Consider the following 12142-nt stretch of genomic DNA (forward strand, 5'->3'; position numbering starts at 1 on the left):
AAACCACAAATTAGATAGGAGCAGAAGACAATCTACACACAAAGTGCGCTCGGGCAAAGCACACAGACAATGCTCATTGCTCATGGACACAATATCGCCAATAAAGGCAAACCAGTTTAAACCATTTCTTATACCTTTGTTTGTCACCTGTCATCCGCTTTGCAATGGAGGAAAGTCGAACCTTAACTTCGAACTTCTCCTATGTTTTTCGTTGCAGAAAGTTGCGATGACAGTTTAACTTTCCCCCGGGACATACTTGACCTTCACTGGTTGAGTTTTTATTGGCGGTCAAGCTGTAGATCCTGGCTACACAGGAGTTGCAGCGGTGGGAACGAGAGGTGGGAATAGTCCCGTAAACCAATCTAAACCAGTGCGAGCGCGAATGCCGCTCGCTTGAGACGCGTCTGTGTGCGTATGCAAAATGAAGTACAGTCGCAGAATGAAAAGGTTCGTCACCTTAGTGTCGGTTTTCGCTTGCACTAGGTACTGTAAGAGTCAAACCTGCCAACATAACAGTGCAAGAAACAGTGCTGCTAACATTTAAATAAATATGACGTTTGCTAACAAATAAGGTTTTGCTTGTTTATTTTTCTATCCCATCAGTGCAATGCAATGATGACATTGACCAATTGACAACAGTTTTTTTTATTTAATAGAAATAATAATGGCAGGTTGAACCAACAAGAAGGTTTTAGTTTATCAATCATAATAATCTTCTTGACAAGATAAATCGTCAAACAACTTTGATCTGAATAATTTTGAACTTTACTGACGAACAGTTAAAGATTATTTTCTCTAACTCGAGATTATTCTGTAACATAGTTTCAAAAGGTAATATGTGCTCGCGATTCGTTGAAGGAATCAATTTGAAAACTGACGAACCTTTTCATTCCGTGACTGTACATACAGGTAATTATACAGGTGGTCCACCCACAAAGTAAACCGACAACATCGTAAAAGTAGCAGGAAGGCGTTGGACGCAGGCCGCTACCAACCGGGCGACATGGAAAGCATTGTTCCTATGTTCAGCAGTGGACGTCATATGGCTGAGATGATGATGATAATAATGATGAGGTGATGTCTTCTGTTACTATTTTTTTTGTGGCGGAACTCTGCAATGTTATCGCTTCCCAGACCTTGGCCATTTGAACTATTTAAAGTTGTTTCGTAATTTGGGTTCACGTTGGAATGTGGCCCATAGTTTTCCCAAATGTAGCAACTGGTATTTGGGCATGGGCATTCAGCCTCGTATTACGGGTAATTCACATTTTGTAGTGGTGTGTACTAAAAATGGTGTTAATATTAATTTTCCACTTTTTTTTGTGTTATATTATCCAGTGATTAAATAAAAGTACCTACCTACACTATCTAAGAGACGCAAACGAAACAAGACAAAACAAAAGCGGAGAATAATTACGTGAAATCAGTCGGCTGGAATTTGGGAGATTTTTTGCTCCAATCCAAAATGCCTTTAATTGCCCAATAAATGTCACTTAGAAATACCATGAGCCTCCAAATAGCCGAATCAGCTTGTTAACATATTTTTTACACGACTCAGTGTCGAGCTGCAAAGCCTTCTTGGGCTGCGGAGTGACAAGGGTCTTGTCGATGTCACTCCCGGCTTTTTATAAGAGAAATTACCTGTAATGTGTTCCCTTGGAAAGCATTACAGAGTATAGGATTGAACAGCTTAATGTGCGGCCCAATAACAACCTAAGAACTCGTTTCGGCCGTCAGAATAAATCGAAACCTATAACGGTATACGTTGTCATTTTCACTAATACAATTGGGTTTGCGATGGGCGATGCTAAAAGCATCGGATTTATTGATCGCCTCGATAATATGATTGCAATGCCAATGGTTTTCGATTCGGTGTAAGTACTTACAACGTCCTACAAAACAGTAAAACAAAACAAACTTGACTTTATCAATTAATAAATGGTTTTCTTCCACGTGACGTGGTTTAATAAGCACTGTCGGTTTTCCTGTCAGATTTACACATTTTCGCTAAAAACAGTTGTTCCCTAGAGTCCCGTTCCGTCATTGTGTCACGAACCAACCTACTTTGCTTAGCATAATTTATCCATAACACGTGTACGCCCATTACTTCACATTAATGTAATATCAATCCGTTTAATTGCTGCTTTCATGCTTTAGTTAGCGTATTCTATTACCTTTTACCTGTAAGCTATTTAATTATCTTCGTAAAGCAAAATCACAGTTTCTATTTAAAAAAATGCAATTATTTCTATCAACACATTACTTAGAGCGACAGTGACACATCGTTCAATGTAAATATTTTAACACGTTCCAAATACACGAGTATTTTTCCCGCGTATTTCCATAGGACTGAATTAAATGGGCTTGCAATAAGAATAAAGTGTCTTCTTTGCGTCAGACATGAAAAGAGGTTTGGGTCCTCCTGACCCTCTGTCATCATTCCCTAGCTATTGTAAGGAGCTTGTATTTGTGGAGACTCTTTAGTTAACGTAAATTCGTAACCTATTCGTCATTTTTCCGTTACTATTATATGATGTTCATCCTAAATAAACCACATTTAGGTGATATGAACCTTAATATTTGTTCTTAGTAAAAGTTGATCTATCTAACTAAATGAAATAATCAATCAATCATTTAATTTAGATAGATCGACTTCTGAAGAGAAAAGTATTCAAAATATTAGAAGAAAACACATTTTGAGTATTTGGAAAATAAAAGTTAAGTATTGTGATTCATGTTAAATGTATAATAAATTAAACAAAATAATCAAAGGCTAAAGACGATAATTACTTACGAACATTATCGTCTTTATGATGTGTATTTAATTCATTCGTAATCTAATAATAATACTTACGTAACATTACGTAAGGTTTCGCAAAAAGTGGAACTGGCTGCGATCACGCAATGCCGGCATTTACCGGATTTACAAATGTTGCGATTTGGCCAATATCCTTAAGAGGTTGTCAGGGAGAATAAATACAGCAGTATTCTCCTTCTTGTATTATGGAGATAATAACAACACGATATCTACACAAAGTGATTTTCAATATTTGTGTGCTGGATATTGAATCTAGGATTCTATTGGATCGTTGGAGATAAAGTCTTACCACAAGACCACTGAGGTTTATTTTTAAAACATCTCTGGATCCTATAAATTGATTGGCGTTAACCTTACAAAGTAGGAATTACTGCTATGCTTCCCTTGGAACGTGCTCAAAGGGCAATTTTAAAAGTCATATTTGGTAAGCCCCGTCGATATAATACTTCTCTTCTATATCAAGAATCCAAAGTCACTACGGTAAGACAACTTTTTATCTTGTATGCAATTCTCCGGAAACACAAAGACATAGATCCCTCGAAAATTCCACCTCGTAAAAACAAGCGCATTTGCCCCATTGAACCCCATAGAACGTCCCTTGCAAAATCTCAATACTATGTTTGTAGCTGCCTCTTATACAACAAAGCCAATAAAATCAATGACATCGTTGCATTGCCCTCGTACAAATGCAAACAGGTCGTTCGAAAGTGGTTGATGAGTCTCAGTTATAGAGAAACAGAGGAAACCCTCATAAACCCATAATTTATGGTCTTTAAGACTATAATCTGCACTTATTAATTTTCGAATACACACGCATACACACACACACACACACACACACACACACACACACACACACACACACACACACACACGCACACATACACACATGATAATATAGTGGTAATTTCTCTTATCCAATCCAAATTTTCAATAATAGACTATTAATAATGTTACTTAACTAGTATTATATAAACTCCATTTAACCTAATTAGTATAACACAGGGTGGAAAGCGCTGGCAGCTGTGACACAGTTTATACTAGTACAGCTGTCAACGTGTACCTACCTCTTGTTAAGTTATGTGGGTACGTAAGTACTCATCCATTATTTATCTGAGATGTTAATTGTAAAATACACTTTACTTATAAGAGGAATTCTTGTACTTACTTGAAAGTTCAATAAATATATTATTATTATTATTATTATTACAATGGACCACTTACTTTCCTACAAAAGTTGTGTAGGTACACAGTATGGGATTTTTTATTTTGATGTAGGAAATAGTAGAGGCGTATCAACGTTACTTACCTACCTGAAACCAAACGAATGCCCATCGTAGTAGGTACACAAGACACATTTAACGAACTCTCCTGTTTTTCCATCCCAATGCATTTAAAACATCTCACGTCTTAGACAGACGCAGCACGTTTGTCTGGTTTGCGAGTTTAGAAGACACCAATTGGTAATTAAAGACTAATAGCTAATAACCAATTGAACATTCATTTGGACGTGTTTTTAAAATAGGTATTAATATAGTAAAACTAAATAAAATATGAAACTTAAATCTAATGAGTTAATAGTTTTTCCTTGTTAGGCTGATTATGTGTTATTATTTCTATTGCTTAGCAGTACATCAAGTTACAGATCGATCCACATGGTTTAACTTGTTTATTTTTTATATCTTATTAGTATTAATTAACTTCTTATTGTCTGTTAATCACGATTGCTAATACGTGATTTATTTGTTTTAAATGAAGCTTCCGGAACCTCTGTCATATTTTAGTACCAACTACGAGTAATAACAGTTTTCTTATTCAACTAATTAGTCACACTCACATTACACCATTAAGTCTCGTACTACTCGTTAGTAACAGCATGTTTACGTTTTTTGTGTATTTTTCTATTCATACACACGTGTACTTCAAATTGACTAGAACTAGTGGATGCCCGCGATTGTCCCGTGAAGTGTTTAAAATTGTTGTTAGAATTTCCAATAATACCAACAAAAACATACGGCTTCTTTCATCATATGTAAGTACGTCATTAAATTTTCCATGCCTCTATTAGTGGAATTAACAATGCTTTCGCATTTCAATATTTCAGACTTTAAATTCCTTGCCTCCCTTCGTTTGGCCCTACAGCAAAATCCTTTTCTAAGCTGGCGCTTCTCACATAAACTACCTATCTGTCAAATTTCAGCTCCATTAGTCAAGTAGTTTTCGTGTTCAGTCAGTGAATGAATATACGTCTGGAATTGATGAATGAGTGACCTTTCACTTTTATATGTATTAGATAAATTATGAAGCCCGTTCCACAGTGATAGAGTACTTCATCCCACTAGCCTTCAACACTGATACAAATCGAGATGGGTAACTAATAAAGTTTACAGCAAACCAATGTAAACTTCCTATTGCAAATCGCAATTTTGATTAATGTTGTTAGTGCCTTCAGAACCTCCTTGAGATGATCAATCGATGGGAGAAGAGCTCCCTAATTGCGTACTTTCGTACCACCACTTGATTAGCCTCTTGTCTTCAATCAAATATGCTAAAAAAGCTGCTTTAACAGCTCACTGGTAGAGTTAAATTCCATTTGAACCTGCTATTAATTGCGACGACGATGGCACAGAGGGACGCGGGACGATTATTAGGCTCTAATTGAATGTTAATTTCATTCAAACATCACGTTCGCTACTGCGTATTCCGTCTTGCCTGCCACGTTTGATAGACAATATTTGATAGAGTGCTTGTTATCTAGAAATAACGTTACCGGTTAACGAAATAAACTACGATTCCTTTTTATATTACAAGGCTGTATAAAAAGTAGAAGTCATTTTCTTCAATTACCGCATGTTATTTCCCCAATTTCCTTAGATCAGTAACGTATAGATAGATTGCGACACAGATGTGGTGTCAAGTTATAACATACAAAGCCATTTATATGGTTTTATGGTCATAATCCGGCCATGATGTATTGGATTGTCTTCTTATTACATCATAACGGTACCCCTGTCATATTTCTGAGTCTATTCGTCATATCAAGCCAATGTAACGAAATCTAAAGCGACTTTTCATGAAACCGAAGCTATCGCTCTAGTGTCAAGGATTTAGTGGTGTTAGCATAACTTTATGTTTATATAAATCTAGATTCTAGGTAGAACTTGCAAGACAGTTTAGTTTTTTCCAAAATTAAGTGGAAGTTAAGGGATAAATAAACAAGTTAATGTTTTAGTGTTGTTTGGATCGTAATGTTCTTAATTTAATTTTTATCGTCAATAAGATTTAATAATGCATAACTTAAATTAACATTAAATCACTACCTTAAACCGGTAATATTATACTGTTTTATGTATTCCTGAATTTGTGTATGCTATTTCGAGTTTATGTTTAGTCTTGTGACAATGTAAAAAATAAAACGCGAAAAGGTCTCCACACAGAAAATACATTATTTGAGGAAATAAAATGCCTCCTCGAGCTACATCCCTAGACATAAATAATGGTCACAATACCTCCTAATTCCAGGCATTCACATGTTCTTGTTTTTTGTGGAAGTATATCACACTTTGTTGGAGGTCGGAAAGCGCCGGTAAGATGAAATGATAGTAGTACTTATGCGGACAATTTTTTCCCTTTTTCTAGGTAAGTACAATACACACAAATTAGAACAGTTTACGTTAGTTTCTATGTTATCATCGTATAAAAAGATAATGCTGCTGTATAGCTAAGCACACCGTGTAAAATAATTAAAAATTGATTCCTAATTGGACGTACCTACTCCTTAAAAAGTTTTCTTCTCTAATTCCAATGACATCAGAGTAATCAAATTAATCATTTGTGTCAGTAGGTATCACACATGAGTGTTTAAAAGAGTTAGGTATTTTCAAAATAAACCCAAAAGAATGAGGGTTTGATGGACATCAGTGATCACACTACTACAAGTCTCTATAGGGATTGAACTACAAGCAAACGCCTTTCAACATCAGTAACTGAACTCTCGCTTCAATTCTTCAAAGGAAATGTCATGGAATTTTGAAGTCCTTGTATCACGAAACTTCAGCAATAAGCCACGTAGCGGGGCCATTCTTATTCTTACGCATTTTTGTGTGAGATGTAAGAATAGCATATGTTTTTAAAGAAAATCAGTGCACTGTATATTAATTTACTTAGTAAAATACCTCTATTAACTAGGCCCAATATCATTTTTATCATAAAACTATTAGAAGAATATTTAAAAAAAGTTACAAGTCCAAAATGTCACGGACCGTGTAGTGTGAGATTCCCGGATTTGGACATACAATATATTTTTCTGAAGAGATGTTATGTTATTTTGATAAATATTACAGTAATTATGCAAGATTAATACATGTTATATAAGACTGTTAAAAATTTATATCAATAATAATTACCATTTTTGATTTTGAACACCAAACATTGTGTGAGCAGTTTTTGTGTCACAACCACGTGCGCCACTTTAAATATGCGTAACTCGGTAAAAAACTATCTTTGATATTGACATCCCTTGCTAAGTTTTTTTAGAACAGTAACATTGTCATCTTATTAGATTTGCAAATGGCTGAACGTAGTGAGTGAGCCGCAAAAAATTATTTCCTATTTATTTGAAAAAAGGGACAACCATAACACGTCCATCCCGTGTACGGTTTTTAAAGGTAGGTATCAATGTCACGCTATTGTATAAAACATAATTATGTACCTCATGCAGTATAGTTTCAGATAATTGCACAAGATCTGCTAATTCACAGATAGTTTTTTGGATATATCGGACACGTTCCAAATTGTCACGGCCATGGTATTAAAAATGTGTCACCACCGCAAACTATTTAAGTACATGGTCGTGACATTACAACGCGTGGTTGTGACATTCTATTTTTATTATTTTAATAGTTTTTGTTGTTCTGCTAAATTATTTTGTGTATTGTGCAATTTTTAGGAGTAGCCTTTTAGTAAGTGTACTTATTTTTCGCTAGTATGATTTTCTAGATGCCACGAAGGAAAAATTATTGCACTTTCTCATTTCTGCAGTAATATCAAATTTTACTGAGACAGCTCCCGGTAAAGGCCCTACAGAAGTGGTCGGAGTTGTTTTAAAAGGAATTGCTATTAACCATATTTTTAGTGGTACGGTGACTATGAAACATGTTTAAGTTGTCAAAACCAACTGTTATGTGAATCCTATAGAAATCTCATTTGATACTCAATTAGGTACCTACTGTGTTTAAGATTTACTAATTTGTTAAGCATATTATCATATCGAAACCATGTAGGTAGCATATCGCAAGCATGATCAGATAGTGCCAATAATAAAAAGTCTATTTTTTTATTATCTAGTAGATATATTAACTACCTGACGGTATTTTTGATCTCAATTTTAATTAAATTTTTGGATGTTCAGAAAAAAGTACATATTACCAAATAACACTTTTGTTGATGAAACGAATTTAGTGTATTTTATTGTTAATCAATTTAAACTATTATGATATAAATTTAACAACATAAATATTATTATTTACAGTAAAAATGTAAAACTGTCACATCCGTGTCATGCAGTGTCACAGCCGTGTTTACGTAGGCTATTTTGTTTCCTTTCCGAGGGCTTTAAGGTTGTCCATATACATCAAAAGTATGCTTTTGGTTAATACTTTCGATACACATCGCAAAAAGTTTAAAAAAAAATCTTTAATTTTTAAAAAAAAATTGGCACAAATTTAAGAATGGCCCAGCGACATTTGCACGGTTCAGTGGAGAAAAAGCGACTCTGTTGCAAGCTCAGCCGCGTTCATGCAAACCGGTTCCCGAAAGCAGGGATAAATCTGGTTTCCGAGGGGATTTTTCCGTCCTGTAAATTTTTCCCGCGTATTCGCCCGCGTGGATCCCGAAATGTAGTAGCAGTTCTGATATCTGCAGAACTTCTCTGAAAAAATGAAATTCGCAAGTTCCATTTTCGGTTTTCACGTAATATGCGATAAAAGTACAACTATGTCCAATTTTTAAACACGATAAACACACTTCCTTCGAGTTTTAATTTTAACCACGCGCAGCGGCAGCGGATATAAACAATTAAATACGAAAAAAAAACTATGTTTTCTTAATCGATTAAGTTACTGATTCTGAGTTGCTCCTATAAATTTTGATACTGATTGCAAATTCACCCTGTATAAGATGCCCCAGGCTTACGTTGATGTGCTGTCGTCTGTGATTTCTTGCGCCTTTCCGCACGCGCCGCGCTCAACTCCACGAGTGCGCGCTCGTGCACTCAGCCTGGATCTATCACTGCCTTCGCGACTTAACTTTATCATTTCCGTTGCAGTGTAATTCGCTTTGATCTTGGAACTAGAATAGTACAGAAGTGCTGGAAGGCTTTAATTAAATTTGGTTGTCATTTGTTTGTATGTGTTACTGTAAAAGCTCGAATTGCAGTAAATCCTAAGATATTCCAGTAAAACCTGACATCTACCAATGTCTAATGGTAAATGTCCCAAAAGGTTTGCGATTCGAACTCTTACCACCATTTCATTGGTAAATCTTAGGATTTACATTAATGGCACGGTAAATTTTGAAAAACAAAACATGTCATAACGTGCTCAGCGCATCTCATCATCATCATCATCATCAGAAATTACTTCAATTGGAAAAAATCTAATCTATCTTAATATTGAAGTTGCCCTCTTTGTATTTCTAGTCGCTCACTTAGTAATGTAGTCGCACGGACAGAATTTTAATATCTAAAATGGATTAAACATAACCCACTTTTTGTAAGCTCGTTCTGCATTTGATTATATTAATCAATACTCGTCGTTAGTTAAGTTAATTTTTCGCTTACTCAAATTCATACCGCTCAAGTTATTAAAACAGTAAGTATGCCATCATCAGTCGCTAAGTTATTTTTTAGTCGATCGTGTTATAATTCCCCATTAAGAATTAAGTACTCATTGTTTTATTCCTAAAACCAGCATCTACCAGCTGACAGAGGTAAAACCTAGCATATACTGAATTCGAATGGTTAAAGCTCGAAAAAATCGTAGTATTTTCAGAAATACTTACATTTACCAACTCATGTCGGTAAATCCTAAGACTTACACTTAAATCTTAAGATTAACCGTAGTTCGAGCTTTTACAGTAACATATGCAAATCAAAAAGGACGATCGATCTACAAACTAAAGTCTGACAGTATTGCAACCAAATAATGGGGACTTAACTTGACGGCGAATTGAGTATTTCCCCGGTTATATTAAATAAACCTATATTTCAATATTGACTAAAAGGAATGAGTTGTCAAATGTTTCATCTTTATTTTACGTGTCTCAAAATAGTCTTTACATGGATTGAATACGTAATGAATTAAATTCAGTCTGTCACACAGTCGTATTACTTAAATGTCACGTTATGCTAAAAAAGTAAAATGTCGACTGTCAAAAACCAATATCTAAAAGTATGTTACATTATAATAGGCAGGTACTAGAGAAGTACTTACCCATATCAAATCTCGATTCTTTCGAAAGGCACACGGCTTTAGGTAACATTATAAGTTCTCGCTTAAGGTTGTGACACTTGCAAAGTGACGAGTCAATTGGCACTCAGTTGAGGGACGGGTACACAATTTCATTAGAAGGTACATAAAAGTCCATTAGGCCTCTGTGGCTTCGGTTGGAGTATGGTAAAGGTCAGCCCTTGCATACGTTTCATATCCCTTTTGTTTATAATTACCTACCTGTATCATAAAAGACATTAGCTCATATCAATGTTGATACGGTATTGATTTAATGTGACGATGTAGGCTACGGAGAATCTAAATGCTCCTGACTGGTAGATGCCAAATACTAAGAAAATGTATTCAAGTCTATTAAGTTGTATCGTATACATTTCTTGTTTTGTGTCTCTCTTAGGAACGTAATGAAGCGATTACAAAGTCAAATATTCAATGAATGTAACATTGTCTAGCTAGACACTAGGAAACAAGGAGTTACTGATATTAAACCTTGAGGGTCACCTCACCAGTCCCGCCTTATGGTTGGGTAATATGATATGGTTTCAATCATTTGAAGGTATACACATGCTGGTTGTCATAACGAATTAGTCTACTTCTCAAAGAAACATTTTGCGGTAAACCATTCAGAAATGAATACTTACCGAATACTGGATTGTTTAGTTACATATTCTTAAGTTCCATTCAGATGGTGTCACTAAAGATCGAAAACTGATTTTTATAAGTAAATACCTATCTAAATAATGATCTGGAGTCTGGAGAGCATCCTATACTTACTAGGTACCCCATCTATTGTATTTGAGATTTGTTTTTTACAAGCGTAGATAGTGTACGCGTAAGTATTGCATGCTACAAGTACTTACATATAAATCATAACTTAGGGACTTTCTTGTGAATTACAGGAGCAGCAGCCGGTTAAAGTATCACCCGAACCCTGTCAAAGTAGTTTCCAAAGAACCTTGGCTGGTTCACCAGATGGGTGTCAGGTGAACTCCTTATTTCACGCTCCGCTTGACTCCTTTCGATATAACATAGTGGCTTTCACGGTGAGTATTTCTTAGAGATCCGAACGCAATTCTGTGACATTATAATAGGTATTTTGTGAGCAAGCAGAAGTTCGACCGTGTTTTTAAATATCACTGTGCTCATGAGATTCATATAAAGTACCTAGTACCTAACAATATATACAATGTATCCATTATGTGCAATAAATAAATAAATAAGCTACGATTGCAAATGATGTACATTTTTTTTGTGTAAGACAAGGCAGGTCAAATGACCGTAATCGCACCTAAGTTAATTAATTATGTGAGATGCAGTCTAATGGTTCGTACAATATCTGCCCTGTAAGTGCCTATATTAAGTGAAAAAAATATTTTAGCACAAGTAGATATTGAAATGGAAAATAAGCTGCATCCTATGGTGCCTAATGTTACCTCCTACTAATCTAAGAATTCAATTAATATCGAATTAATTGGAATCAATACAGATGTCTCCAAAACATAAATACGTTTTGCAACTGATTATAATATTCTGGTATCTTTTAGCTAGGGTCAATCACATTCGTTATTGTTCCGAATTAAAAGTTTTATTTATTCTAATCACAAGTTAAAGATTACTTTAACAATCCAATCAACACGCACTTCGTTAGTTCAAGCGTAACCGAAATAACCTTTGACTTTGATATTTCCAAGATTAAAATCGTTTATTTTAACAATATCTTTGTTTGAAGTAGTAATGCTTAGTGCAATTTGTTTTGATACGAAAAGTCTGTAATAAAATATAATTTTAGTTTAATTTAAGTATACTTACAATTGTTAAA

At 35.0% G+C, this 12142-nt stretch overlaps 1 long non-coding RNA gene across 1 annotated transcript in view; it reads left to right on the forward strand.

Annotated features, from left to right (window-relative positions):
- LOC135071794 (uncharacterized) overlaps positions 1-11428 on the forward strand; it is a 110434-nt gene extending 99006 nt beyond the window's left edge. The window contains exon 4 of the long non-coding RNA XR_010257324.1: positions 11223-11428. This is a non-coding gene — a long non-coding RNA (uncharacterized LOC135071794). The remainder of the gene's footprint in view (positions 1-11222) is intronic.
- The last annotated feature ends 714 nt before the right edge of the window (positions 11429-12142 follow it).

This window comes from Ostrinia nubilalis, chromosome 5 (assembly GCF_963855985.1).
Source record: "Ostrinia nubilalis chromosome 5, ilOstNubi1.1, whole genome shotgun sequence".
NCBI lineage: Eukaryota > Metazoa > Arthropoda > Insecta > Lepidoptera > Crambidae > Ostrinia > Ostrinia nubilalis.